This window comes from Callithrix jacchus, chromosome 17 (genome assembly GCF_049354715.1).
Source record: "Callithrix jacchus isolate 240 chromosome 17, calJac240_pri, whole genome shotgun sequence".
NCBI lineage: Eukaryota > Metazoa > Chordata > Mammalia > Primates > Cebidae > Callithrix > Callithrix jacchus.
Genome location: NC_133518.1, coordinates 5,495,730 through 5,523,466, shown reverse-complemented (window position 1 = coordinate 5,523,466; position 27,737 = coordinate 5,495,730). Strand labels below are relative to the sequence as shown.

General features: G+C 43.1%; 1 protein-coding gene and 1 pseudogene across 1 annotated transcript in view; both read left to right on the top strand.

Moving 5' to 3' along the window:
• The first annotated feature begins 2,241 nt into the window (after positions 1–2,241).
• Positions 2,242–27,737, top strand: part of LOC144576543 (uncharacterized) — a 72,727-nt gene continuing 47,231 nt past the window's right edge. Inside the window, exons 1-2 of the mRNA XM_078353695.1 lie at positions 2,242–2,357; positions 6,296–6,519. The gene's annotated coding sequence lies outside the window, so the exon portion shown is untranslated. The remainder of the gene's footprint in view (positions 2,358–6,295; positions 6,520–27,737) is intronic.
• LOC128930942 (prostaglandin E2 receptor EP3 subtype pseudogene) lies at positions 24,791–26,127 on the top strand (annotated as a pseudogene).

The following is a 27,737-nucleotide window of genomic DNA, read 5'->3' as shown; positions in this document are numbered from 1 at the left end:
CACTCCCTCTCCCTCTTCTGCACAGAATTCTGCAAGGCAGATGTGAGCCCGGGTGACCCAGGAGGACTCTGGGGCCCTGAGAAGTGGTTGGAGGACTTGCCCAAAGCCCACAGCTTGTAGGAGGCAGGGCCAGAGTCCAGGTCTGCCTGACCAAGCCTGGGCATATGTTGTGTTCCACCCTCCCTCAGACAAACCCAAGAAGGGCCAACTTGCTCATGGGGAAATGCAGGCAGAGCCACAGGACAACCCCTCCTTCCACACAGTCAGATGCAAGCCACCGTCAGGTCCATTCCATCATGGAAAGTGCTGTTAGAAGCCAGGAGACTGACTGTAATGGGGGTGTCCAGGCAGAGTGAAGCCCTGGGGAATAAGTTTCCTAGATCACCCTGCTGCTGCTGGCAGCCGCGCCCAGTGCCCGGCCCAGCCTCCCTGGCTGCTCTGAGTGGTCTGGCCCTGGCTCTGCAGGCACTGGAGCCAGCGGAGGCATCTGGATCCCATAAGCTTGTCATGAGCTGGTTTGAGCAGAATGGCCTCAACAGCCCCCCAAGAGTCCCCTCACCCCCGGCTGCACAGATGCAGCTCCCATCTGTCCCCAGCCTGCCGCAGCTCCCGGGATGGAGGGTGTGAAACCTCAGGGAGCATTGTCTAGAGGCTGTGGGCTGGATGGGGATCCCAGGCTGACCAGTGGACACGGCCTGAAGCCTCCTGCACTGCACTTGCTGCTCTATTTTGCCTGTAAGCGCCTCCCCCATCAGACCTTGAGCTACTCCAGGACAAGAACTGTGTCTGGGGCCAGGTGCAGTGGCTCACACCTGTAATCCCAGCACTTTGGGAGGCCAAGGCGGGCAGATCACCTGAGGTCGGGAGTTCGAGACCAGCCTGACCAACAAGGAGAATCCTCGTCTCTATTCAAAGTACAAAAGTAGCCGGTTGACTGGTGGAATTGCCCAGAAAAATAAGAAAGCCTTGAAAAGCAGTATGCTATACTACTGATTGCCATGCACATAACCTTTTAATTCCAATTAAAATTCCCAGGTACTAACATCTGCCATGCACAGCTGTCACTGGTCTTGTCTATTCACACAGAAAATGCAAACAGAATTATGCTTCGCCAGGAATCTTGTCAAATCACTGTACACCTCCTTCCTTAAAAAAGAAAAAAAAAAAACCTTTCTCTGTATGTAAATTATTAAAAATCTCTGAATTACAAAATTCCAAGACATAGGGTGGGGCAGATCTAGGCGCCCAAACTCCCAGCACGATCCGACAGCGGGTTCCGCCTCCTTTGGCAGTGAGGCGGAAACCAGGAGGGGAGAGGGGGACAGACAAGCGGAGAAAGGGAGCAAGGGGACTGGCAGCACCGATCAGTACGACCCTCCAGCCAACCGGATCTCGAGGAGGTGGAAGAACTGAGACTTCACGCGCCCTCCCTGCCGCGCCCAGAGTCTACTCCTGGAGACCCCCTACCCGGCCCGGACCCCCGCAAGGCGGAGCGCGGCCGCACGCCCGAGGCCCCGCACACCCGGGGAGGAGAGGGTGTGATCGGCTGTAAACCGCCCTCAGTGCGAAGCCGCCCAGCCCCTTTCTCCACAATTGCACGGGTTCGCGGGTCCTGCCTCCGAGAGGCAGCGCGAGAGCCTGTCCCACTCAACGTGCAACCGGACTACACCCTCCTCCTCCCTCGCGGAGACCCACCCGCCTCTCACAGCCACACACCTCCAGCCCGTCTGCTCTGCGGGAAGCCAAGGAGGTCAGGCCCCCCCACCCCATACACACCCGAGAGTGCGGCGTTACCCGCCACCAGGCCCCCGCCCGACCCCCGGCCCCGCGTGCTCTCACCGCAAAGCTGCTCCGGCCGCTCGTCACCGCACGTCCCTCTCAGCTTGAGCCGCGGACTCTGCACGGAGGCCGCCAGAAGGGCTGGGGGCACAGGCCTACCGAAGGTGACTGGAAGCTACCTCTCCGGTAACGAAACGGTCACAGACCCTGGTGCCCAGACTAGGAAGGAGGGAGGGAGGGAAGATGGCGAAACCCTCAACCACCTTTACCACCCGCCACTTCTCCATTACCAGGGAAATACCGCCCCGCCCCGCCCCGCAGAGGAAAACCTCAAGCTTCGTTCCAACATTGGACACAATACCCATCCATCAAAGACTCAGCCAATCACCGAGCCTGGATGCTGACTTCCCGCCCCTCCCCCTTGCTCACCTTCTCCAGCCCCTATGGGCGGGGAGCTTCCCTAACTCAACCCCCGCCTATTGAAGAAGTACCGCTGGAGCCCACCCCCGGCCTTGGGGTGGGCGGGGAAGCAGGCCGCTCCATGTGTGCCAGGGGGCTTTGGAAGCCGGCAGCTCCAGGTGTGCAAGGGGGCTTTGGAAGCCAGCAGCTCCAGGTGTGCCAGGGGGCTTTGGAAGCAGGCCGCTCCAGGTGTGCCAGGGGGCTTTGGAAGCCGGCAGCTCCAGGTGTGCAAGGGGGCTTTGGAAGCCGGCAGCTCCAGGTGTGCAAGGGGGCTTTGGAAGCCGGCAGCTCCAGGTGTGCCAGGGGGCTTTGGAAGCAGGCCGCTCCATGTTTGCAAGGGGGCTTTGGAAGCAGGCCGCTCCATGTGTGCCAGGGGGTTTTGGAAGCCGGCAGCTCCAGGTTTGCAAGGGGGCTTTGGAAGCCGGCAGCTCCAGGTGTGCAAGGGGGCTTTGGAAGCCGGCAGCTCCTGTGCCAGGGGGCTTTGGAAGCCGGCAGCTCCATGTGTGCCAGGGGGCTTTGGAAGCAGGCCGCTCCATGTGTGCCAGGGGGTTTTGGAAGCTGGCAGCTCCATGTGTGCCAGGGGGCTTTGGAAGCCGGCAGCTCCATGTGTGCAAGGGGGTTTTGGAAGCCGGCAGCTCCATGTGTGCAAGGGGGGCTTTGGAAGCCGGCAGCTCCATGTGTGCAAGGGGGCTTTGGAAGCCGGCAGCTCCATGTTTGCAAGGGGGTTTTGCAAGCAGTCACCTCCATGTTTGCAAGGGCCGCGGGGCGAAGCCGCGGAATTCCTGGGGGTTTCCGCACCAGCTGTGCCAGCTCCTGCCGGCTCGCAGCCTGCCGGGTTCCGGGACCGAATGCTGACTCGACCCCCAGGAGTCAGGGAGTTCAGAACCCCGGCAGCTCACAGGGCTAGCGGCGAGGCGCAGGTGCTTTTCCGGTAGCCTCTCCCGCCCCAGGCGGCCGCCCCTCCAGCAACACAGGTGTTGCCCCCGTCCCCAGAGTCCAAAACAAACGCGGGCCCACAGTGTTGGCGCCTCACCGGAGCGCGCTACCGCCCCCTCCGACAAGTTTGCTGGCAGAAATAAAACCCTCGGAGCGGCTGCCGCCCTTGCTCAGCGTGGGGAGCCGGGAAAGCCGCGGGGGGGCAGCTTGCTCGCTAACTCCAGCTCTGGAGCAGCTCCGGGCGCCTCGAGCTCAGTGGGTTCTGCCGACCTTGCTCCAGCCTTCGCCCCCTGCCGAGCCTGCAGGCTGCAACCTGGGTCGCGTTCTAGTCGGTGTGCGGAATCCCCCTTTTCTTTCATATATATATCTATATATATAGATATATATATATTTTTTCTTTTTTTTTGAGACAGAGTTTCACTCTTGTTACCCAGGCTGGAGTGCAATGGCGTGATCTCGGCTCACTGCAACCTCCGCCTCCTGGGTTCAGGCAATTCTCCTGCCTCAGCCTCTCGAGTAGCTGGGACTACAGGCGCATGCCACCATGCCCAGCTAATTTTTGTATTTTTAGTAGAGATGTGGTTTCACCATGTTGACCATGATGGTCTCGATCTCTTGACCTCGTGATCCACCTGCCTCAGCCTCCCAAAGTGCTGGGATTATAGGCGTGAGCCACCGCGCCCGGCCTACATACATATTTTTTTTTTTTTTAAAAGACACAACTGGCTTGGCGCGGTGGCTCACGCTGTAATCCAAGCACTTTGGAGGCCAAGGCAGGCAGATCACCTGAGGTCGGGAGTTCAAGACCAGCCTAACATGGTGAAACCCCGGCTATAAAAAAAAAAAAAAAAAAAAAGGGCACAACAGAAGTGGAGGTCTCCTGCTCATCCCTTCTCCAGTTCACTGCCAAAACCTACTGAAACTGACTGCTCGGTGAGACCAGTGAGCGGCCCTGCCGGCAGGGATGACCCCCTCCCCACGGGCTCAGCGCTGGCTCCGAAACACACACAGGCCAGCGGGCAGCGCCAAGAGCTCTCCTTCCAGGCCTGTCTCTCATCCCTGAGACAGTGAAAGCAGAGAGAGTGGAATCACAGTGAGGTCTGTTCCTCAACTTGGCCAACTAAACAGAAAAATCATCAGATAAGGGCAATCCATGTGGAGTTAACCCAGTGTCACCACAAACTAATATTCTTGGCTCCAACAGGTAGCAACTGGAGGGAAATAAGTCATTACTTAAGGATGAGGCCTTGTGGCAGGAACATGGCAGAGATGTGTGTGTCCTCTTTCACCACGCTGTAGCCTGACAACAGGAGACATGACCACCAACTCCAGCTAGTCCAGGATAAATAGTAGGGTCCAAGAAGCAAGGAGCTCTGACTGCAACACGAAAGCCCCAGGAACTTCTACCATGGAGTATCTGTGTGTATATGCATTTATAGAATATAATGTCACATACTATGTATATATTATACACACACGTACATATGGACCCATACGCCTAAGTACACATACACACATGCACACACACAGAACGACAGAAAGGCCTGGAATACATGCCCTACTTATAAATATGCTTGGCACTCAGGACCATCTTTAGAATAAGTAACTTGGTCAAGCTCTCTGGGGAGAAAGGCAGATACTCATCAAACTTCCCCATAAAATACTAGTGAAGGGAAGGAGTCCAAAAGTTTTTTGAGAATCAACGTGTGTTCTTTTTAGCCATTTACTTTGTGCTAATTTTATATAGTAGCCTTAGGGAATAAATAAATATAGGGAATAACATCTCCACACTTTCAGTTTATATCATTTCCCTTTGGGAAGTGGATCTGAAATGCAGATATTACACCCTTTTCGTTAATATTAGGATTAAGGAGACCCAGCTTGTGTGAGTTTTTTGCACTTGAGTCCACTGGCAATTGTCTACATGGGGTATTGAAGCTTGGGGAACAGCCAGAAAATCTCATCTGCTGATGTTACTCTAATGTCTGTGCCTATATTATTATGGGATACATAATATCTAGAATTACTCTTGCATTAAAAGCAAGATTTCCCATAGAAAGAATTTAATTTGTGCCTGTGTTGCTAAATCAGAAAATAGTGCACATGAGGTGAAGCAGACGAGAAAACCTAGCTGTGATTTTTTAGTAGAAGAAATGCATCGGCATTGTGAGGCAATCTTACATATGTTAAAAATAGGAACAGAAATAGAGGACGTACAGAAATAATTTAAAAAGTTTAAGTTTTTTCCAAATCAGATTTAGATTTAAAATATATGTGTGTATTTACACAAAAATAAAACATTTTAAAAAATTAAAAAGGAACATTAATAGTATTAGCCCATAGACTTATTATTAAATTAAATGGAATGCTATACATGAAGCAATTAGCAAATAAATGCATGCTAGAATTACTTCATAATTGATGATATTTAAAGCACATGTTGTGTTTTAACTTTTACATAAGAAAAGAGCATTTTTGAAAAAGCAAGTTTTTCACAGATGTGTGGCCTATTGAATATTTTAATTCTGGAACCATGACACTGTTTAAACTCATGCCACTTAAAATGCTCCTCATGCTTGGTCACTCATATAACAAATGACAAAATCATACCTGAATGTAAAAGAGTGCATTGCTTCCTTCATGGAAAGTCTTGGTTTGAAACAAACACTCAGCTGACATAAATAGTGTAGTGATTCATGGCTCTACTAGTCTCTGTTTCTTCCCTGATAGTGAATAGTTCATGGACTGGCAGCTGATCTGTGGATGACACCCTGGGCAGCCCTGCTTCGACACAATGGATCATTCAGTCTTCGTGGTTGAGATCTCAGCCCCATGCACTGTCCCTGGGCTGACCAGTATCAACCCTGAGCCTGAGCCATTTGATCACGAGGGATCACCTGTGTGCCTCAGCGTCACCCCACATCCCAGCACTAGCGACATGGACACCAGTGTCTTAAAGGAGCATTCTAGGGTTTGCTAAGTTGGTTGGGACAGTAAATAGAATGACCAACTTCTACGGTTATATAAAATGAACCGTTTTCCAACCCCAGGACATGCCAGTAGCTTTTATAGCTAACGTGCATTAAAACTGAAAACTACACTGAAGTGTTCTCTTTTCCAGCCTTCTCATGCCCCTTGGTGATGGAACAACCATGGACCTTTCACCGAGTAAATGGCCTCCTCATCAAGTTCATGGATGGGACCAGAAAGTTCAACCCTGTTCCTGCTCTAATTATAGGGGTTTTTGCCTCTAGCCCACAGCAGGGCTCCTGGAACCCTCCTCACTCCCTGATGCCCCTCTCAGGGCCACCATTCTATTTTCACTAGGCTCCACATCCTTCCCAGGTGAGTAAGAACTGCATCCCAGGAACCCCTGTCCAGGGAAAACTTCCTACTGCTCAGGCATCAGGCTCAGGTAGCTGCTGGCTGCATATCTCTCTCTGACATGCCATCCCACTCCAAACCTTCCATCTTCTCCTCAGCAGCCTCCACCTCCAGGGTGGCCTCTCCTGGGGCCAGCGCCTCTGCGACTCCCAACCATGCTCCTCTGCCTTGATTGGCTTTACGCTCTCAGCAGTATGCACTGTGATGTCTCTGAGGTGTCACCCTTATTCACAGCCTTCATGCCAGCATTTTCTGGATTGTGCCTCTGCAGCCAAAACTGAAGAGGAAGGAAGCATGAGAGAACTCATCAGCCAGGGACAGCAAAGACTCTGTAACAAGGGGAGGGCCAGGGACACAGCCTTTGCTGGGACTGAGAAGTCCTGAGCACCACACACTTGCCTGCATTTTGAAAGGCCCATTTATCACACCATTATCAGCTTCTGCAACCTAAGAGGCTGCTGCCAGGAGAGGGGTGGGAACCAGTCTGGAAGAGGCAACTGGTCATTCACCTGCAGCCAGAAGGAACAACTGCCACCCCAGACAGCCAAGTCTGGAAAAGGGCAGTGGGACAGCCAGTAGCTAGGAGCTCACACTGTGAGGGAGCCTGCTTGTGTTGAGACCCCCAGCTCTACGCTGACTGTCTATAGAGGCTGGGCAAGTTGATTAACTGCTCAGTGCCTCAGTTTCCCTAGGCATTGCCTACCTACAACAGAAATCACCCATTTGCTTAACACAGTTAAGGACTGGAAAACTGTATGCCTGTCTGGACAACTTATATAATGCCATGCCATGTAAGATGGCCACGCTGTTTAAGATAATCTGAATTACATTTTTGAGGAAAAAAAACCTTATGAAACTAATTTTAAAAGGCTGAAGATAAAATATAATTCATTTTATCCTGTCTTTTTCTTATAAGACTATTACTGAGAAATGTATTAAAAAATTATTTTTTGACTGTGACATTCAATGAATTTAGGCCATAATGTGGAGAATGCTGTTGAGGGATGAGCCTCAGGACTGGTGAGGCAGCATTGTCCCCTCATGCCACAAGTGCTTATCTACTGTGATTTATGTGCCAGGCACTGTGGTAGCTTCTGGAGACTCAGTGGCAAGCAAAACCAGGTAGGGTTCCTGCTCTCATGAAGCTTATAGCTTAGATACAATGACAATTATTAACAGCTAAGTTTTCTTAAGTTTCTATTTGGAATCCTTTCATCTAAACAATATTGAATGATATCTGGTAATAAATGTCCAAGTTTAGAACTAGATCTCTAGGCACAATTACCAAGCTAAATTAGGTCTTTGAAACCATCTTGTCTCCCTTCTTGCTATCTGGCATACATAGCTGGTATTGTAGATGTTGGTAAGAAGGCAGGGAATTTCCCCACTTTGCTCCCTGTTTTTGACATAAGGGTTAAATGTTTTTAAATGTTATTTAAATAAATTTTAAGTGTGTGTGTGTATGTATGTATTTGTGTAGATGGGTTTGTTGGATTTTTTTTCTTTTTCTTTTTTTTGAGACAGAGTTTTACTCTTGTTACCCATGCTGGAATGCAATGGCATAATCTTGGCTCACTGCAACCTCTGCCTCCTGGGTTCAAGCGATTCTCCTGCTTCAGCCTCCAGAGTAGCTAGGATTACAGGCACGCACCACCACACGTGGCTAATTTTGTATTTTTCATAGAGATGGGGTTTCTCCATGTTGGTCAGGCTAGTCTCAAACCCCTGACCTTTGGATCTGCCCATCTCAGCCTTCCAAAGTGGACAGGTTTAACTAAAAGACAGTTGTGTGTGTGTGTGTGTGTGTGTGCGTGATATTTGAGTAGACCGTTTTAACTAAAAGTTTTATGTGTTTGTGAGTGAAAGGGAGAGATTTGCAGGCATTATCTAATTCTCCCTGTGATATTGTGAGGTTATATACTATTGCATAGCTTCTGTTTTATGAAAAGGATACTTAAAGCACAAGGAAATTAAAGCCTTGTCCAAGGAAGCCACAGGAATAGCAAAGTAGGGATTTACCCCCAAACATGATGACAGATTTCAGTATTATGTCTGATAAAAGCCAAATCTCTTTGAGGAAATAAATGTGAAATTGCTAAGCCAAATTTTTTTTAGACTGGTAATTTTGTAGAGAATATTTAATTTCAGCCAATTATAGGTTAGACAAACACTATTTGGATGATTTTGATTTATGCAAAGTTGCAAAGATAGTACAGACAGTTCTCATAAGTCCCCACCAAGCTTCTATGGTCATTAGTATCTTATATTACCAGGTATTATATTTCTCAAAACCAAAACCAACGTTGGAGTATTACTATTTATTACATTACAGATTTTATTTGAATTTTACCATTTTTCCCCTTAAGATATTTCATAATCTAGAGCACCACATTGTACTACTACTATCTTCCCACTCTCTTCTGTTCAAGGACAGTTTTTCATTCTTTCCTCATTTTCAATGGCTTTGACCATCAGATTGAGTACTGGCTAGGTGTCTGTCCTCTAGAATGTCCACCACTGCATTCTGTATTTGACTGGTTTTTCTCATGATTAGATTGGGATTGTGGGGTTTTCAGATAACACCACAGAGGAAAAGTATCTTTTTCATCACTTCCCATGAGTGTACATGATAACCCTGTGACTTCACTGGGAATGTTAACTTTCATCATTTGCTTAAGATAGGGTTTGCCCTGATTAACTATTGAAGTTACTGTTTTTCCTTTTACCTACTCTTATTCTTTCAAATCAAGTTATACTAAGTGTAGCCCATCATTATAGTAGGACGAGGGAATTAAGTTCTGCATCTTCTTGGGGTTAGGATCGACACAGTATTTGGAATTTTTCTGTAAGAAATGTTTGTCTCCATTTGTTTTATATATGTACTCAGATTTGTTTATTTTATGTTTGTTATTTATTTTGTTGCTCGGTTTATTTCAGTTTTGGCCATTCGGAGTTCTTTCAGATTGGTTTCTGTGACCTTTCACAAGCCTGTATTCTCTGATAGCAGGGAAAGTACATGATGGAGAGAGGGAGGGAGGGAAGAATTGTTGGAGAGGTATCAAATAGGAGGAAAAATGGAGTCTAGAGCTGTGGAAAGGTGGTAGGGAGTGCCTTTAACATTAAATGGGAGCCTCCACAGTTAATTATAGTATGAGGAGGGATGGGTTCAGATTGTATTACAGCCAAGTTTGTAGTCACCGAGAGTGAGCAGTAAACACTTAATGGATTTTTTTTTTCCCCAGCCGCATTGAACTACATGGCAGCTTAAATAAGGGTGTTGTAACATTACACATGGATATAAAAAATTAACATCTAGTAATTGTTACTAAATATTTGTTGAGCAAAATGAAAAGTGCCGGAATAAGAAAAAAGTTAGCAATAACTTGGTAAATTCTAAATACTTCAATGCATGATTAAAATATATCTAAAAACATTTTGAGGAAAGTTATATAACTTTAGTCAAAGAAATAAAAATACCTAAATTTGAAGCAAAAAATGTGTAGAACAACCCCTCCCCTTAACCTCAATTTAGTGGGAGAAAGCTCTTATAAAATACAGTTATACTTAAGTGTCTGTGGGGAATTGGTTCCAGCATCACCCACAGATAGCAAAATGTAAGGATGCTCAAGTCCCTTATATAAAACAACATGGTATTTGCATGTAACCTATGTATATCCTCTCATATACTTTAAACCTCTAGAGTAACCCTAATACAGTGCTATACCATACTTCATGTAGAATCAGCATAATACCATGTGGCAAATTCAGTATTGTCTTTGGAATTTCGTAGCATTTCTTTTCCTTTGAGTATTTGTAATTTGCAGAATCCATGGATACTGGATACAGAACCCATGAATATAGAGGGCCTTTTGTTCTTCAGGTTACAGATAAAGCCTCATAAAATAGGAACAGCTCTGCCTGAATAAAGAGGCAAACTCTTAACGAGTTGACTGAGCAGTCTTGAAGGACAAGTTTATAGATAAGAAAGGCGAGCTAAGGTTATTCTCTTTGCAAAACTTAAGATTTGATGTTTTAAGGGAACTAAAAGTACCATGGCTGTGGGAAACCTCAGAGAAAGACAAGGAACTTTGTAATAATGCTGTTGGAATTGAAGTGGACCACAGTGAATATTGGCTACAAACTGATTATTTGAAAACCTAAGTGTTTGACACAGAACAATAAGATTTTTACACCTACCTTAAAATGAAACATCTATGTTTGGTTATCAGTGAGGTTATCACAAGGGCTAAGTATCTGCAACGTAAATGTAATGGGAACTAAAGTTTAATGAGTGTGATGCAGTGGTAGAATTGTCAGTGATGCTTGGTTGCTGTCTGTTTCTTCAGCTTGAGTCAAAGTGCCTGACTTCAGTTTTTAGTTCATGGTAACTAAATGACTTGGGATATTCTTTATGCCTAAGTTGTTACACCTGTAAAATGAAAATGACAGTGTCTACCTTGTAGGAATTCTAAATAATAAAGTATTTGGCACATAAGTATACAGCCAATATTGCCAGTTTTTACCATTCCCCATGTCTACAGATATCTCATACGTGTGTGTGTGTGTGTGTGTGTGTGTGTGTGTGTGTGTGTATCACAGCATAATACCCTGTGGAGAATTCAAGTATTGTCTTTGGAATTTTGCAACTTTTCCTTTTCCTTTGAATGTTTTTAATTTGCAATTGTTGAATCCATGGATACTGGATACAGAACCCATGAATATAGAGGGCCTTTTGTTCTTCAGGTTAGAGATAAAGCCTCTCATAAAATAGGAACAGCTTTGCCTGAATAAAGAGGCAAACTCTTAATGAGTTGACTGGGCAGTATTGAAGGACAAGTTTATAGATAAGAAAGGCGAGTTAAGGTTATTCTTTTTGCAAAACTTGGGATTTAAGTTTTACCTGAAGACATTATATATAATATATATATATTTTTTATTTATATATATATATATATATATATAAGTCTATATCTGTGAATGTGTGTATATAGTCTCAGATGCCTATTTCCCAGTTACTTTTGGCACTAGAGCCATATATCTAGCTGCCTCCTGTGTATTTCCCTTTATTTTTATTTTTTATAGAGATGGATCTTGCAGTGTTGCCCAGGCTGGCCTTGAATTCCTGGACTCAAGCAGTCTTCCTGCCTTGGCCTCCCAAGGTGCTAGGATTATAGGTGTGAGCCACTACACCTGGCCTGTATCTCCCTTCCCATGTCAAACAAGCAATTTCACTGTATCTAAATTCTCTAAACCCTCTATCCACCAAACCTGTATCTCATGTTGTATTTCATATTGATAAACATTATCAGTAACTTGAGAATCCTTTTAGATTTCCTTTTTGCCTTCCTATGCCAAACAAAATCTGATTTACTTAGAACTGATTTCTGCTTCTTAATTCTCAAACCAATACTCTTCTGTTACCACTGCTTTCATTTGTAGGCTGGGATACTGCAGTTTCTTCCTAAATGGTCATTTGGCATATAGTAGGGTTTTAGTAGTATTTGCTAAGTGAATTTGTTTCACCAAGCATTAACGTTTTCATCACTCTGATGCTACAATGCTCCTAACAAGCAATTTAGTTCGTGTTATTTCTTTGCGTAAAGTCTTTCAGTGCCTTTTCATGGCTTTCAGAATTAAACTAGAATCCTTTTGCATGTAGTAAAAAGTTTCAGGTTTTCTTATTCAAGACACACTACTCCCACCTCCCAATTCTAGCATACTTAGGTACACTAGCTACGCTGAACTAGTAATAGGCTTTCATCTTAGTACAAGTTTCTTATACCTGGATGCCCTACACATACCCACTACCATTCCTTTTTAGCCTTCATGACTCAATTCGGAATACTAGGATGCCATCCCTGGTTCCTCTTCAGTTTCCATGGGAATTTGGTGAAAATCCTAAGAGTTTCTCCTTCCCCAATATCCCTCTCTCTTAGCATAGTGTCTGTCATTATAGCAAGTCCTCAGTGTTCGATGAGGGTCAATCAATATCTGCTACCTTTCTCAAGGTTTTGATCAGTTTTATTTTTTCCTCATTACTGATATAGCATAATACATTCTCTGTTTTTCACTGGAAAGCATTCTTTGATTGTGAAAGGAGTTTTTATTCTGAAGTTAAAACTTTGTAAGATAGACCATTGTGACCATCATTAAACTTGTGTCAGAAGAAACTTTTTTTTTTATCTTAATTTTGGAGACAGGGTCTCACTCTGTTGGCCAGGCTGGTCTGAAACTCCTACCCTTAAGTGATCCTCCTCCAGCCTCCCAAAGTGCTGGGACTATAGGTGTGAGCTACTATGCCCAGCTTTTTTCTATTTCTTACGTCCAACAAGGCCATGTCTTCACCAGCCAAAAAACACTTTGATGTTATCCATCCAGCTATACTTCAATAGAGGATAGATGCCTCTCGAACATGTAAATAAATGTTATTGTCCTCAATTTTATACTTAAAGTATGCCAACTTATATTTTATTACACACAACTAAAACATTTATTTTGGCTTATATACATAACACTAACTGTTATGAGCTATTTGTGTGGTAAGTAATGAAATAAATACCCGAAAGTCAAAATCAAAATGGAAGTGTTGAGTTTGGATGAAGCAAATCTGGTTAATTACAGTCTATCCTTATATTAACTCTGTTAGTGACACTGTTACCTCTAGTCTAGCGTTGACTGTGAACCTGTCAAAAATGTGGCTTTTTCAGCAATATTTTCCCTGTGTCAGAATGGGAAAATACATTACCTGTATTCTAATGATTTGAATAATGTATTAGAGCCTAGGAATTTTAAAGTGGCATTAGCAACTGTGACATGAGAATAGGAGATAATTTCCACCTTTGTAAATGGTGCAGTTGGAATTACAAGATTGTGTTGCCCTATATCACACTCAGAATTGTGCCTCCTATTTGTTATTATTGATGCCTTAGAATCACACACAAAAAAAGAGAGAAATGTTAAGGAGAGTGTAGCTAATTCTACCAGAAGAGACTGGGAGAGTCTACATCAATATTCTCAGCCTACACACCCAGCACCTGTGGTACTAAAACCCTAGTATAGAAGAGTGCTAAGAAAGAAGAAAAAATAGAATAATGAAAGTTATGTTTTGTGTGTTTTCCTCAAATTAGTGATAATGAAAATGTTGAAATTCAGGCCTCCCATAAAGTATTCTATATCATAACGTCTAAGGCAGGTACCTTACTGTGAAAAACATTTTGAAGCATTGATGACTGATATGAGAGACATAAAATGTTTGACCTACAATTTTGGTAAAGCCATTGGAAAATGGCAAACCTAAACTATGTTTCCTCTACACTTGAAGACTTCATCTGTTGGTAAAGGGTGGGAGGGAAGCAGATGTCAGGGTTTATAGTTAATGTAGATGCAAAAGAAAGTTTTGTTCAAGGACTCTAAAGACATATTTAACACTTAATATTATACATTAAAATTTCATTTTTTAGGTACCACTGCATTATGGTATCATTGCTAAGTGCCCTTCTGATGATATTTGCTGGGGCCATTTGAATCAGTATGATCTATTTTTGTAAAATCTCTAATTTTTTTTCATTAGAGGATAAGTTCGCCCAGCGTTTTTAGAGGCTAATTTGAGAATATCTGAAAAATTAAAATATTCACAGTATGAGCATTTAAACATACTTATGAATTGTTAGTTCATGTTAGGCAGTGAACTAATGTTAGGTACATTGATTGAAGCAAGGAGAGCAATTCTGATTGGTACTGTGAAGGACATGAAAGGGATCGATGTATACTACTCTTAGATAGGACAGTGAGTATAAGACCTTGCGGTCTGGCAAATTATGCTTGGTAGCTGAATTCTCAGAGTTCAGTGCCAGGGGAGCTAAGTCTGCTCTTGGAAATAACAAGCCAGTAAATGGTTTGGGGAAAAAATGGTCTAAGGGTTGTTAGAGTTAGAGGACCTGTCATGCAAGCCTGGTGAACCATGACCAAAACCACTAAATTTTAGGGCAACTACATGACAAAGACCAATAGTGCTTCACGGCATTTAAAATGTGGAAATGAAGTTACAACACAAAAAGTGGAAGTAGGTAGGTTGAGCCATTGTGAGATTCATTCCTCAGTAAATGGAGAAGTACTACTTAAGGTAGACTCTAATAAATCATGGAACCATATTTTAATCTCCATAACCATTGAAAGAATAATAAAGGTATAACAAAAAGTACAGGGGAAAAATGGAATAACGAAAATGATTAATACAAATTAGTGTTTTACAAGGTAAAACAGCAAGCCAGTTAAACTGTCATACCTATAAGTGGATTACGCACTCAAGTTAACCTGGATATCAGGGTTAAGATGAATTCACAAAACAAATTGTATATTTGTAAGATATATTTTCAGAATAAGAACAGTTTGGAAATAAGAGAATGAAAAGTAAACATTTGGAATTAAACATCCCCATGGGTCAACAAATAGTAGTGAGATTTTTTAAAATGAAAATATAATTCATCCACACCTGTTAGATTCAGCTAAAGTATGGTGCTTGGAATAGTGTGACTTTGGAAGCCTACATTAGAGAAAAGTCAATTAAGCTTTCAAGAATACAGGAAAATAATGGCAGATCAAACATAATTCGGAGAAAAGAGCAGAAGAGTTTTTCAGGCCAAGATTTACCCTTCAACCTGTAGCAAACTAAACGAAATGTGTCAAGCAGCGTTTTTCAGTACATCAATGTAAAGCTGTGGAGGAGAGGTACTGGAGAAAGGAAAACAAGGTGAGTCCTATTAATTCTCCCAGCTTACTCCCTTGAGAGAATTTCTGGGACACATCGCTGGGAATTACCTGGATGGACCTCTGCGATCTTCCTGAGTTGAGGTGAAGGGGGGTGGGCAGAAGGCACAAGGCCACTAAAGTTAATAGAATACAAAAGAGGAGAGATCACAGATGTCTCTGAAAATCTGTAGAAGTTTCTCTTTGAGTCTTCAGATGAGTACATCTATCAGGAAATCATATGCCTTTGAGGAAACTATGACAAGCATAGGAAACATGAAGATGGGAAAAAAGTCAGTGATTAAAAGGGAAGGTGGTGGTGGTGGGGAATAATGTACTGTATAGAGGAACAGTTGTAAGGATGACACCCGACTTGTCAGAATCAATGTGAGCCAGAGGATGATGCAACCTCTTAACGTACTGAAAGGAAATCTACCAGTCTGATATTCTGTACTTGGTGAAAATATCTTTTGAAAATACATGTGAAGTACAACCCTTAGTCTCTTTGGAAGGTAATTGACTAAAATTATGAAACAATACAAGTAAAATATACAGCAACAATAGCACATAGGTCGGGGGAAGAAGTGGAAGTGCACTATTGAAAAGTTGCTATACTGTACACAGATTGGCACATCATCTTGAAGGATACTGTAAATACCAAAGCAACCCTAAGGGTATCCAAGGGTTAAGCCTATAAAGTAGGGAGAAAGTGAAATCATAAATACTTGATCCAAAAGAAACCAGAGAAAAGAAATGAGCAAGAGAAATCCAGCCATACTCATAATCGCACTAAGGGTAATGATTAAACACCCCAGTTCCAAGACAGCATTGTCACACTGGGTAAAAGAAGCAAGACTATGTGCTCTTACACGATACTTACTGGAGACAAAGACAAATAGCTACAAATAAAAATATGGAAAATGTAAACCATGATAAAATGATCTGAAGAAATAGAAACCTGGAGTAGTTACATTAATTTTGGAAAAATTTGAGCATTAAGGTAACAAAAGTCCTTTCATGTTGATGGAGTCTATCAGTCTCAAACACGTATACACCTACTAAGCTTCAAAACATTTAAAGCAAAAACTAATGGAGACAAAAATAGAGGGATCCACAGTAAGAGATTTCTCTGCTTCCAGAATTGATGCAAGCTGTAGAAAATAACATAGAATTGAAAACCAACTTGATTTAATTGACATCTAAAGAGGAATCTACCCAACAACATAATGCACAGTATTTTTAAGTATATGTGGAACATTGATGGAGGTCGACCATGCAGGACACAAACAGGTACACAGTCTGATTCCGTTTATGTGAAGTTCAAAGAATGCAACATTAATTATTGTAACTCAAAATAGGAATCACCTCAGGTCAAGGTGGCGATTATTAGTTGGGTTGGGATGCAAGGGACCTTCTGGTTGATAGAATTTTATAAAGCCACCTGGATGGTAGTTACAATTGTGTGTAAATTTGTAAAAACATTTTTGTAAGGATATTTTTGCACTTTGCTGTATAAATTTTATGCCTCAAAACAATATAACAGTACCTATATATAGATACAGGTAATCTAGTGAACTAAGATAAGCAAATAGAAAAAATCCAGGCCTTAATGTGAATCTTTTTTAAACTTTATTTTTGGAATAATTTTAAATTTATGGGAAGTTTGCAGAGCTACTTAGCTCCCTTACACCTCTTGTCCAGTTTTTCTATTGTTAATTTCTTACCATAGTATATTTGCAAAAACCAAGAAACCAATATATGCACAATGTTAACTGAATTGAGATATTTGAATTTCACCAATTTTTCTACTTAGGGTTCTTTTTATTCCAGTAATCAGTCAAGGGTGCCACATTACATTTACTTGTCTCCCCATTGTCATTTGTCAGTTTCTCATTTTGTTTTCACAACCGTGATATTCTTGAGGAGTCCTGGCCTCAATCTTGTAGAATGACCCCCATTCTGGGTTTGTCATTTTCACGACTAGATTGGGATTCTGGGTTTTTTTTGAAAGATTATTACAGGAATCAAGTGACTTTTCTCATCACACCATATCAGGACATGTATAATATCCACCACATCACTCTTGATAGTAACCATTAGTTGATAAAGATATCGTTTGCCAGGTTTCTCCACTGTAAAGTTACTCAAGTTACTATTTTCCCATTGTATAGTATATTCATTTGGCTTATTCAATACAACCTTACATATTTTGTTGTTCAACTCGTTCCACCTTTGACCATTGGAATTTTTTTTCCTGTTGGCTTCTATGTCTTTTTTGACACATCCCCCAATTCTTCTGTCTTCTGAGCACTTCTTTACTTTCTGGCAGTACAAGATGCTCTAGGCTCATCTTGTATTTTCTCCACCACAGATGTAGAATCAGCCATTTTTCCAAGGAGCGCTGTTTTGCTTTTAAAGAAGAACTGTATTTAGAAACCAAGATCTGGACACTGGACTAAATCATCATTTAGTAAATGATGAAGTAGGTTTTCAATTAAGATGAGAATTATGATTTAATAAATGATGTTAGCTGTCTATGTGATAATCCATAAGAAAGAAAGAAGTTAAACCACTTCATTACATTTGCTAAAAAGGACAAAATGTAACATCTATTTAATTGAAAACATGACTGTTAAAGTGAGAATATTATCAAGTGCAACTTGGATATAGGAATTAAGGAGAGACCTGCTTAATCAAGCAGGAATACTCAAAACCTAAATGAAAAAGATAGTTTTCCTGAATAAATTGTTTATATATGTAATAAACATGGTACAAAAAGTGAAAAAGCAAACGACAGGAAAATGAGAAACAGATGGTACCTCTATATAAAGAGTTCCTACAAATTAATAACATAATGATAATCTAATAATGTATATAATTAATAGAAGAGGATGTTATTTAGCTTCACTGGTAGTCAAATTAGCATAATAATATATCTGGCTCATTGGGTTGTAAACATTTTCAACACATTTTATGAGTAAAAATATCTTTGTATGAGCATAGAATAAAGCATAAAAGAATATGCCCCAACCAGTTAATATTAGCTAATTTGGAAGTTAAAGAAGGATCAAGAGATTATTCACATTTAAAATATCTAAATGCTCATTAAACTTTAATTTGTTACAGTAAGCATAGTTTAAATTTATAAAATCAAGGCAATTAGAAGTCTATTGCAGGCCAGTTGTGGTGGCTCAAGCCTGTAATGTCAGCATTTTGGGATCCCGAGGCGGGAGGATCACTTGACGTCAGGAGTTCGTGACCAGTCTGGGCAACATGGTGAAACCCCCTCTCTACTAAAAATACAAAACTTAGCAGGTCATGGTGGTACATGCCTGTAGTCCCAGCTACTCGGGAGACTGAGGCACAAGAATCACTTGAATCCAGGAGGTGAAGTCTGCAATGAGCCAAGATCATGCCTCTGCACTTCAGCCTGGGTGACAGAGGGAGACCCTGTCCAAAGGAAAAAAAAAATCTATTGCATCCAGGTGTGGTGACTCATGCCTGTAATCCAAGCCCTTTGGGAGGCTGAGGCAAGCAGCTCACTTGAGGTCAGGAGTTCAAGGCCAGCCTGGCCAACATGGTGAAACTCTGTCTCTACTAAAAGTACAAAAATTAGCCAGACATGCCCACTTGAACCCAGGAGACAGAGGTTACAGTGAGCCAAGATCATGCTACTGCACTCAAGCCTGGGAGACAGAGCAAGACTCTGTCTCTAAATAAATAAATATCTATTGCAGTAGATTAAGCAAAATATTGTAGTGACCTCAACCAGGGTGGTGACGATGGAGAGGGATATGAGTATATATAAGATATATTTTGATATGAAGTTCAAAAGAAGTGTAGACTGCAGGTACAAATTTGAAAATCATCAGTATATAACAGTCCACTTCTAATAATGTTTCATGTAAAAGTGAGTTCCACAAATATACATACCAGTATGTATAAGAATGTTATTAAACCACTGTTTTCTTTAGCAAAACAGGTAACCCAGACATTCAGAAAAAATTTGATTATTCTTAAAGCCAAGTGGAAGAGCCTGAGGAAGTGCCTCCCAGGTCATGCTCATAGGACACGCACTGTTACACAGCAGAGAGCACTTTGAAGTTGAAGGGGAATAATTTCTCAGCATCGGGTGGGAGGGTGGGGGGGCCTGTGTGGTGGACAGTGTGGGGCTGAGATGGTGAGATTGCTTGCAGCCAGGAGTTTGAGACCAACCTGGGCCACATAGCATGTCCGTGTCTCTACAAAAAATAAAATTGTATAGTTAGGAAAGTATAGAATTTCTGGGCATACTAACCAAAAGAGATAGTCACACATTGTTCAATACAACAACAAAAAAGCTGTAGGAGTACTTGAGGTAAGGATAGAGGAGGAAAGAGGTCACAAAGAAAAATCCTCTTTTAATCTAGGAGGTTTACAGTTTTAACAGGTACTATTTTTTTTTTTGAGACAGAGTCTTGCTCTGTTGCCAGGCACCAGGCTAGGGTGCAGTGGTTCTATCCCAGCTCACTGCAACCTCCACCTCCTGGGTTCAAGCAATTCTTCTGTGTCAGCCTCCCTAGTAGCAGGGACTACAGGCACGTGCTACCATGCCCCGCTAATTTTTTTTGTATTTTAGTAGAGACAGGGTTTCACCATATTGGCCTGGATGGTCTCGATCTCCCAACATTGTGATCTGCCCTCCTCGGCCTACGAAAGTGCTAGGATTAAAGGCATGAGCCACCACGCCTGGCCTTAACAGGTACATTTAAGTCTGTTATCTATTTCATTTTGTGCTGTAAGGTCTATGTTCATTTTTGTATCCATTCAAATAACTAGTTTTTCCAGCACCACTTGTTGAAAAGTCTGTTCTTTTGAATCACCTTAACACTTTGAACAAAAATCTGTTTAATATGAATGTATGCATATGTACACATAGTACTATGTATCTTTCACACACATATGTTTATATACATGCTCTTTATAATTCTTGTATTGATCTACACATCAGTGTCTTTGTTTGTGCTGCTATAAAGAATACCATGACTGGTTAATTTATAAAGAATAGAAATTTATTTCTCAAAGTTTTGGAGGTTGGGGATGTCCAGGAGCAAGGTGTCATCATCTTGTCTCTGGTGAAGCCCTTCTTGCCCTGTCTTCACATGTCAGGATGACAAGAAAGAGACCAAACTCCCTCTGTCAAGCCCTTTTATAAGAGCAGCTAATCCCATTCACTGAGAGAAGTCCAGATAGAAATCTAGCCTTAAAGATAGTTATTCAAGAATGCATCTACTTTGATGCTTTACATAAGGGGATGTATGCCCAACTGTGCTGTATGTAGCTTGAGTGGCAGAAAGGTGAAGCTTCAGAAGCTTGAAATGTCAGGGAATAGCCTTAAGCTGTCAGCACAGCTGGAAATAAGAGGAGAATTTCTAGACTCAAGAAATTTACATGGAAAGTGATCTCCATCACTAACTGACCAGCAAATTAAGAGGCATAGGGAAATGAGTCTATAGGGAGCCAAGCTAAAAGAGCAGCCATGGAAAACTATGAGAATAAAGCAGAGATATCAATAGCTGCATGCACCAGGGGAGGCAATGTTGGCAGCTTGAATCTGGAAAAGTTAACTGTCAAACAGAACAAACAAACATAAAATCAGTAGTACTCAGGGGAAACAAAAAAAACAGTAGAATCAGAGTCATTAGAATACATTACAATGTCCAGGTTTCAATAAAAAATTATTAGGCATGTAAAGAATAGGAAGAAAAGACAGGAGAAAGGCAATCATAGCAAGATACTCGAGTGTATCCAGATATTTGATTCAGCAAAGACTTGTAAGCATTGCTTCTGTTTTGCTGGCACAGTAATTATCTTGATTGATGTTTAAATGTTAAATCTGCCTTGCATTGTACTTCCATGGCAGTCATCCTGAGAAGACAAAAGCCATGGGATCAGTATTTTTTCTTTGCTTATTTGGCACTTAAAATCAATAATTTTGCACTAAAATATGAACTCCATAAATGTAGAGACTGTTATATATTGGTTTTGTATCCCTAATGACTGTAGCAGTGTCTGACATAGATTGGGTGCTCAATGAATAGTTAATGAATGAATGAATGACTAAAATATAAACCAAAATTACTAGTTGGCTCCATGGAGAAAGACTTTCAGACATTTTACATCCACAGTGAGGCAGTCAAGGGCTGATCATGTGACTAGTTATTAGTCTTGTTTTGTACCCATATTTAAGATTTTAAAATAGATGTCCAATAGAAGTAAATAGCACAATAAATTCATCATCACTAGCTAAATATTAATATATATTACACATTTTACACTGTAGGTACAAGAGGGGTACAATTAAGTAATCTGTGAATTTAAAACTGTCCAGGGTAGAATTTCATTGAAAATGTAAGAGGTGAATATATACTCAAAAAATTTTTTTTTAAAACATTGAATATCTGTCTTTCAATTTAATCCTATACTGGTTTGTTGACTCTTAAACAAAGTTGCCAGATTGTAACCTCAAAGGAAAACAAAGTGACGCAATTATGTACTGATAAGTAGATCTCTAGGAAAGAAATCGGAGATTCCTTAAGCAAAGCATCCATTGGCCCTTTGGAAATTCTCTTAAAACAGAATGAAGCATGTTATTAGCCTTTATGTCACTAGAGGGTGGTGTTGCTTCAGAGAAACACAATTCAGACTCATCTGTAGTAACTGACCAAAAAGTGCCAACCAGAATCCAACTGCTAGCTTCACATTGTTATTCCACAGAACCTCATGACCCTGTCTCTACATAAAATAAAATTGTAAAATTAGCCAGATGTGGTTTCATGTGCCTGCAGCCGTAGCTACTAAGAAGGCTGAGGTAGGAGAATCACTTGAGCCCAGTTCAAGGTATCATGAGCTAAAATCATGCTACTGCACTAAAGCCTGGGCAACAGAGTGTGACTGTCTTGTTCACAAGGTGAACAGCTAAAGGCAGACAACTTAGGATGAAGCAAAATGCTGATAAAAGAGAAATGTTACACAAATTATCTGAAATGCAACACATCTAGTTCATTGGTACAGCGGTAAGAGGCTAACAGTTCTTTACTAATACATGCTCTGATGCTTATGCTTATCAAGTCCTTTTGGCTATAGCAAACATTTCAGTGGGAGAAGTAAAAGTTTCAAAGAAGTCAAATATTTGTAAATAAAAATGAGAATAGTTTTTGATGTAACTGGGAAAAGATCAGCTTTGCTTCCTTTACTGTGTGAACGGTGAAATAGTCTCAAATTTTCAATAATTAATTACACTAGAATTGTATTAACTCCAGAAGGAATAAACTTGATAGCCACTTTCATCCAGTTGCTTTGGATAAAGCTTTATCTAAGAATAACCTCAAATATTATTTTACTTTTCAAATGATATTAGTCTAGAAAAATACTCTCTCAAATATGGGTTTAAGATTAATGCAAAATAATAAGACAAAAGTTTGGGGAAGATTTTAGAGTTAAACCATTTCACCCTTCCTACCTCTTGTTCCCATTGTAAATGTGACATTTTAATTAATAAAACTTAAAAGTGCAAAAAATTTTTTAAATGACAGCAAAACAAAACGAAATTCATGTTGTGATTAATGTGTTATTAAAGTGGAATTTAAATTGCATTCTTGCTTTTCCTTCTTTAAAAAACATATAATGTTATAGTGATATTTTTTCAAACTCTCATACAGAATCAAGACAATAGCACATAAAGAAAGCATGCAGAGGGACATATCCTATTCTTTTTTTTTTTTTTTTTTTTTTTGAGACAGTCTTGCTCAGAGTGTTACCAGGAGCCAGGCTGGAGTGCAGTGCTCTGCCTCCTGTGTTCAAGCAATTCTCCTGCCTCAGCCTCCCGAGTAGCTGGGACTACAGGCATGCACCACCACCCCCGGCGAATTTTTTGTACTTTTAGTAGAGATGGGGTTTCACCATGTTGGCCAGGATGGTCTTGATCTCTTGACCTCATGATCCGCCCGCCTTGGCCTCCCAAAGTGCTGGGATTACAGGCGTGAGCCACCTCGCTGGCCGACATATCCCATTCTTACCTCTTAACAGTAATTTAAAAGTAAAGAACACCCATACATCAAGAACATCAGCTAAGCTACAAAAGGCAAAACTGATCAGTCTTGTTCTGAAAGTTGGTCTATGTCCGTTAGAATAGTGGTCTTTATAGTGCTTTATGATTATGTCTAATTTCTTATAAATATGAGGAAAAATGAACTTTGCAATTATTTTTTAAAATCTTTTTATTTCTTGAACAGCATGAAAAGGAAAAAAAAAAAGACTTTCCTAAGGTTAGGGGAAAATGATCTCACCTTTGATATTCATCTTCTGAGAGCAGTTATGGGATCCAGGTCTGGAATACATGGTTCAAATAAGATGGGAGTTGAGAATTGCTGAGACTTCAAGAACATTCTTTAGCTTCTTGAGGTCTGAGTTACCCCCCTTTAAGGTGAATAATAATAGCAATAGTACCTTGGAGGATTTCTGTGATAAAATGAGAAAATGCTTGTGAGAAGTACATAACATATGGCTTACTGAAAGATGTTAGGAAGCAAGCTCATATGCCTATTTTCATTCAGTGTTTATTATGTCAAAGGCAAAGTTTCCATGTAGATTAAGGCCTTCATAATATCTAAGTATTTTTCTAGTTCTTAGTGTATGAAGAAAAGAAGGATGGTTGGAGGCTGTGTAAGGAATACCTTTCTCCTCTACTCCCCTCTCACTCCCGTAGGCTGGGAGCAGCTGATTTCACTACCTCAGATATGCAAACTGTGCCACCCTCCTGTAGCCACTTTGGCCCTAGCTGACTGATTTGCTGGGGTCAAGGGAAGTGGGCAGGATTAGGCGAGGGGTAATAGATGGGATTTCTTGGGCCTGGAATTCAACCAACCAATGTATTTGTTTCCCTGTGTCTATTCCCTTAAGTCTACAGGCATTCTCTAGTAATTTTATAGCTTTTAGCGGCACCCCAGGAGACAGGATGGCTTGGCCATTTTATAATCACTCAAGCAGAGTCCCAAAGCAAAAAAGAAAAAGGTAACGATCACCTATGCAAAGGCTCATGTGGATCGCTTAAGGACAGGCGACTTACACTTTACTAAGAGTTACTAAAGGACCTCGGGAGAAGGATCCGGTCCCTGTAGGAGCGTTTGTGGTCGAAGACGCAGGAGGACGAGCGCTCAGCAGCTTGCTGGGGTCCCCAAGCCCAGTGAGACTTACTAGCTGCTTGCCGCCCCCGACACTTTGGCAGGGAACTGGAGGAGGCGCCCAGTGGGCCCCGCGTCCGGCCAGGAGCAGGGCATTTCAGAGGAGCCCGTCTGAGGGTTTTCTCAACCCAGGCGTTCAGGTTAGGCAACAGCCAAGAGAGACGCTCAGTTGCTTTGCACCCTCCTCCCACCTCGGTTCTGTCCACACCCACGGGCGCCCCGCCCCCTCGGCCTTACACAGGGGACCTGGCACCTCTGCACGCCTCGGAGCCAGAGGTTTCTCGGAGAGGAAGGCGCGGCTGCCTCCGGGGCCAGTGAGCCCTGGAGCCGCAGCGATCGCGGCCTCAGTAGCGGAGTAGGGCGGCGGCTGCGCCCCCACACCATGGAGGGCAGCCCAGCCCCAGCCGTGGTAGCAGCCGACCTCCGCCGCCGCCCGCCCCGCTGCTGCCCCGTCCCGTTGCGGCTTTCTAAACGCCATCCCCTCCTCACCTCGAAGCCAACATGAAGGAGACCCGGGGCTACGGAGGGGGTGCCTCCTTCTGCACCCGCCCCAACCACTCCTACACTGGCATGTGGGCACCCGAGCGCTCCGCCGAGGCGCGGGTCACCCTTACGCGCCCTCTAGGGTCCGGCGAGGATTGCGGATCGGTGTCCGTGGCCTTCCCGATCACCATGCTGCTCACGGGTTTCGTGGGCAACGCTCTGGCCATGCTGCTAGTGTCGCGCAGCTACCGGCGCCGGGAGAGCAAGCGCAAGAAGTCCTTCCCGCTGTGCATCGGATGGCTGGCGCTCAGCGACCTGGTCGGGCAGCTTCTCACCACCCCGGTGGTCATCGTCGTGTACCTGTCCAAGCAGCGCTGGGAGCAGCTCGACCCATCTGGGAGGCTCTGCACGTTCTTCGGGCTGACCATGACTGTGTTCCGGCTCTCCTCGCTGTTCATCGCCAGCGCCATGGCCGTCTAGCGGGCGCTGGCCATCAGGGCGCCGCACTGGTACGCGCGCCACCTGCGCTGTGCTGCTCGGCGTGTGGCTGGCCGTGCTCGCCTTCTCCCTGCTGCCCGTGCTGGGAGTGGGACAGCACACGGTGCAGTGGCCCGGGATGTGGTTCTTCATCAGCACCAGGCGAGGGGGGCAACGGGACTAGCTCTTCCCATAACTGGGGCAACCTTTTCTTCGCCTCTGCCTTTGCCTTCCTTGGGCTCTTGGCGCTGACAATCACCTTTGCCTGCAACCTGGCCACCATTAAGGGCCTGGTGTCCCGCTGCCGGGCAAAGGCCACGGCATCTCAGTCCAGTGCCCAGTGGGGCCGCATCACTACCGAGACCGCCATTCAGCTCATGGGGATCATGTGCATGCTGTCGGTCTGCTGGTCTCCGCTACTGGTAGGTAGTTCCAGGGTTGGGGGAAGTCGGGGTGCGTGTTCTAGAAATGGCAGCACCTGCAGGGGTGTGTTTGCAACCGCAGAACACTGGAGTGTCCTCTACTCCTGCCCACGCTGTCTTGGGTACAGCTGCAGAGGTGAGCTCCTCACTTACTCCCCGACTCGCTGAGTGCCTTCCAAGAGCCAGGACTCGCGTTAGGCACTGGTTATGCGCACATAGAGGCACAGGGCTGCTCACATTATAGTCTGGGCGCAGGATATGTCATTAAAATGACATATTTTCTATGCAGAGATAGAAGTTTGTCGTGGGTGCAATAAGAGCAGAATGACTATGATAACTATGATAACTGTAGCCTGTGTGGGTGGGTGGTGGGAGAGCTTCTTTATTTAAAATACCTCTCTCAAGTTAATGCGATTTTCGGTCTGCAATCCCAGACAGATATAGCCCTCTTGTAGCTTCCAAAACACTGCGTGACCTATGGGCGCCTTCAAGGTTCACTTTCTCTTTCTTTCTTGGGCGCCTTCAAGATTCACTTTCTTTCTTTCTTTCTTTCTTTCTTTCTTTCTTTCTTTCTTCCTTTCTTTCTTCTATCTTTCTGACTGAGTCTCTCTCTGTCACCCAGGCTAGGGTGCAATGGCGCGTTCTTGGCTCACTGCAACCTCCGCTTCCCGGGTTCAAGCAATTCTCCTGCCTCAGCCTCCTGAGTCGCTGGGATTACAGACATGCGCCACCACACTGGCTTATTTTTTGTATTTTTAGTAGAGACTGGGTTTCACCGTGTTAGGATGGTCTCGATCTCCTGACCTCGTGATCAGCTCCGCTTGGCCTCTCAAAGTGCTAATATTACAGGGTGAGCCACCGCGCCTGACCTAGGTCCACTCTTGATGAGGCAGCAGAATGAAAGATGCGAGTTGCCTCCTCAGGCCTTTGGCAAGGTGCTTGACCCTCTAGGAAGTGCCTGAACAACAGTCTGGGGTTCGGAAGCCCAGCAGCTCCTTCAGGTCAGCATTTACTTACCCTTGTTGCAATCAAGCAGGATTGGGTATTCCTGAGATAGGAGGAGGTAGGGGTTTCTCCATGTCCTAGTTTCTCACACCAGAGCAATGTGGAGGAGCAAGGGGTGTTTTCATAGGCTCCTTGTCCAACACCTGCCTTTACATGGTATTTTTGAGGTTTGTTTGTTTTTTGTCTGTGTTACTTTTAGCTAATAAGTGCTGTTTACTAATTCCTGAAGAATAGATGCTTACTTACTTAGGCCCTGGGGAGCCTGGGTAAACAGATGTTGCAGAAAGAGTGATCTGGTCACTTTCAGAAGGTATAACCAACTATATATATTATATAATCATGGAAAACCTTTGAAACACATGAACACATTTTTTTTCTACTTGTGGTCTAATATATTACATACAATTTGGAGTTTTAACCATCATCATGTGTACAGTTCAGTGGCATTAGGCATTAAATACGTTGACTTTTTTGTGTGCCATATATAGTTTTAAATCCCTTGCATTTGAAAATAGAAATGTAATTCCTTTCACCTGGTTTGGTATCTTGGAGCACAAATCTTGGCTCCAAATCAGTGGCATGAGAGGACAAGGAGAGTTATGTTGGGACCTAACTGCCCACAAGTCACTGCATGGTCACAGTTCTTTATTCCAGGAGTTGGAACTCAGGCTGATGTCATCACTATGGCTTATCAAAACCAGCACCAATTTTAGACATGGAGTGTTTACTTCTACAGCTGAGGAATGGAGTAAATAAGTGGCCAACTAGGTAGGAAGAGCTCTAAATAATAATCACTTTATTAAAGTATGGTAATTAGTACCTATAA